Consider the following 3902-nt stretch of genomic DNA (forward strand, 5'->3'; position numbering starts at 1 on the left):
CTGCTTTGTTCTACTATAGCACTTCAGTGTTTTTATAATATGTTATAGTTAGAAAGACAGTTAAATTGTATTTAGGTTTTACTTATATATTTTAATTGATTATGCATAATCTGTGTTTTAAAATTCATATTTGAAAGGTTTAATAAATTTTATAAAATATCCAAACCTTCCCCTCATTTTTGCAAGGCTTCATTACCAAGTGTGTATAAAAAGATTTTGCCAGAGGCTAAGGTATCTCTACTGTTCTATCGCCTGCGGTTACCCGTTGGCATGTGTCGACATAAATAATCAATGGTAAAGAATAAGAAAGAGAAATGAAACATTAAAAATAAACTATAAGTAAAAAAGAAAAAACGTTAAATTACACATATAACCCAAAGAAGATATTTTAAGATTATTCAATTAAAAAGTACTTGCATACTTCTATTTCTTAATGTTAAGCATTTCATTGCACTGTATGTTGATGATAATAGCTAGAGTTGGTGATATTGTAGAGAAAGTGGAATATAAAATATAAACATTGACCTTAAATAAACTTTTTCTATTCATATAGGAGGTTCTAGAGATTATGCAAGTGAAATGTGAAAACTGTAAGATAATAAATAGTATTTTTATACTGAAAATGAAAATCAACTTGCAGGTGAACTATTCAGTGTCTGAATGTAAATACTTAAATTTGATAATAAATTTTTATTAAAAGTACTAGAAAAAACAAAATTAAATATTTTATTTTTCTCAAAGTTTTTGTCAAGTTTTAAATAATCTTATCCACTTTTTTTTATCTTGGAACGAAATATAATGAGAACTTTGCAGCACGTTGCTATCGATTTAAAGAACTGACAACTAATGGATGTCACTTAATACAGGTTAACAAGTGTGATAACTTCTCATAATAAATGCCTGGATGTATATAGCTATTTTACTTTAAGTAATGATTTCCATGGAGCTAGTACAGATTTTATACACTCTGCACATATGCCCATAAGACAACTGTATATGCTTTTTGTGTAAACCATTGAAACCTGAATTGTATGGGTGTGAGAGGGTTTATCGATTCGTGTATGGGCACCCACAAGCTAGATATCTCTATAGATCATGTGTGGGTTCTTTCAAGTTAGATGTGGCTTATAGGATTCAACAGGTAACCTGTAAACATGGTATACTTTCTCACTATCCCATGTATTACTGTGTTTATAGCTTTTTCTAGGCTGCGTTTTTGTGTATAAAAGTTTCGATCTTGAATATGTGTGAAGTCTACGATTCTGTAGTTTTGTGAAATTTTTGGTTGATTATTTGTAGGTTTTATCATGTTAAGTATATAAAAATTGTTTGATGAGTGATACTTAGATATGTGTTTATATTCATAGATATATATAATCCACAAAGCTAAGCATCTAATATATACACACACATATGTAAATCTCTAGAATGTTTATACATTCTACTGGTTAAAAGATTTACAACAGATTTCATAAGTTTCCACCAGGTGTGTTGTTCTACCAAGTTGTATATGTAGGATTTGTAGTAGAATATGTCATGAATCGAGTGGATTATGCCAAAATATGATATAGTTGGTTTCATTCACAATCTGTGAGTATATTTGTGATTTCTATCGAGATATCTGAAAATGTAAGTAGGTTATACATAGATATTGAGGTTTTAATAAGTTTTACCTGGATCTATTGGTACTGTATGTTGAAGGGGTTCCACTAGGGTGTATGATGTAGACATAAGTTGCATTAGTGTATGTGGAGATGCGAGTAGGTCTGATTGATACATGCAAGGAATGAATGACTTATACAAAGTAAATGAATGTGTAAGGACATGAGTGTGTTAATATACCAGGATCTGTAGGGATGCAAGTGGACTCCACTGGTTTGTTTGATGATGTAACTGGATTTTACTGGCATGTGTGTAGATAAGGGTGTATACTACCATGGCCTGCAGATATAAGTAGGTATTTCCATGATGCATGGGCAGTGCTCGAGAGTTGTATTTCCCGACATAGCCAAGGCACATAAAAAAAATAGGTTACATACCTGAGTTGGTCACCTAAAAATTGTCATTGCCCTTAATCAAAAGTAAGTAATTACTGTGTTATCACAGATTTAAATTTCCACATTCGTGTCCACATCACTTCCAGCATCTCGCATATTTCAGTGTTGCATCTTCATGTATATGCATAAACAGCAGAGAATTTAGATTTCATTGTTTGTTGAGCTGTTACTGGTGGAAATTCTATGATAGGAGTGAAAAGGATCTTCTAGCTGTACTGTATTTACTGCTAATTACTGAAACAAGACAAAAATAACAAAAGTGTTTCATCAGAGATACAGAAAATTTGGATCATTCTCTAAAGTTTATTTTGAATAGTATTTTATATCATCAAGCACACTTTTCATAAAAACTACTTTGGCTGATGTTGTTATTTTTCAGTTACTTTATTTACATGATACTGTATTGGACATATTTTTTTTCCTGAAAAACTGACATATAAAAGGATAATGTCATAATTCATAAAATGTTATGCAGTAACTTAACCTAGGTACAACAGATATTCAGAATTTCTTTAAGGTTATGCCTGTTAATCTATAACAAGATTATGAGCCTTCTCTTCTACATGTCATTCATGTGTCAAAGAATGTTCTATTATTACTCAAACAGAAACTGAACAATAACTTAATAGAGAACACAATCGTGGAGGTAAAAGAATGTGTGTGTTGCTCAGAATGAATGGCAACAAGAGTTTACATGGCTTGAATAAAGTGAAGAACATAAAATGATATGGTACAAAATTTGAAACTTGTTCCTATTTCTTGAAATCACGAAAACAAGTCACTGCAGATGAAAAATGGATAAAACTATTTTAGTGATAAGAGTGCCAAGGAATTTATTAAACACTTACAGGAAGTTTTAAAGCTAAAATTATTGATGTAGTTGGAAGGGCTCAGTTTGTATGTGTAATGGCAGATGAGAGTAAAGACCAACATGGTAGAGGAAGACATTGTTTATGCTTGCTACATGCATGTTGGTAAACCTATCTTTAATAGATGTAGAAAGTTCCAATGCAAAAGGTATTCATGAAGCTATTATTAAAGCTCTACAAGATATAAAATTAAATGAAGGGCAATGGGTAAAGAAAGCAATGTGTTTGAATGTGATTGGCACAGCTGTAAACAGGAGGAAAAACCTCATGTTGTGACATGAATTATGGAAGATGTTCCCTATCTCATTCACATCCACCGCATAACACTTAATTTTGATCTGGCCATTGCAGATGATGTTTTAAGTGATGAATTAAAAACTGGGCTCATAATGAGTGGTGCATTGCTCTAGAATTAACTGAAAACAAAATGAAATAGAATACTTGCAATGTGCTTGCTATATATACACAGAGAATATTATAAACATTATTTTTTTGTTGAAGTTCATTTGTCTCTGTCCCCAAGCACTTATGCATGTGAAAGTGGGTTTAATTTAATGAACAGACTAAAAACCCCATTACACTCTTGCCTTTAAACAGACACTATGATTGACTCAAGAGAATCAGCATAGATGGATAGCTATCTGCTGAATTTCAGTCATACACAGCAGTGGAATATTGAATGTTTGTAACTGTTGGTACTATGCATGCAGCAGTGGAATATTGAATGTTTGTAACTGTTGGTACTATGCATGCAGCAGTGGAATATTGAATGTTTGTAACTGTTGGTACTATGCATGCAGCAGTGGAATATTGAATGTTTGTAACTGTTGGTACTATGCATGCAGCAGTGGAATATTGAATGTTTGTAACTGTTGGTACTATGCATGCAGCAGTGGAATATTGAATGTTTGTAACTGTTGGTACTATGCATGCAGCAGTGGAATATTGAATGTTTGTAACTGTTGGTACTATGCAT

At 32.1% G+C, this 3902-nt stretch overlaps 1 protein-coding gene across 3 annotated transcripts in view; it reads left to right on the plus strand.

Moving 5' to 3' along the window:
* The window catches only part of LOC106468150 (N-acetylgalactosamine-6-sulfatase-like), a 76347-nt gene that overhangs the window by 22321 nt on the left and 50124 nt on the right, over window positions 1–3902 (plus strand). The window lies entirely within an intron of this gene.

This window comes from Limulus polyphemus, unplaced genomic scaffold (assembly GCF_000517525.1).
Source record: "Limulus polyphemus unplaced genomic scaffold, Limulus_polyphemus-2.1.2 Scaffold2891, whole genome shotgun sequence".
NCBI lineage: Eukaryota > Metazoa > Arthropoda > Merostomata > Xiphosura > Limulidae > Limulus > Limulus polyphemus.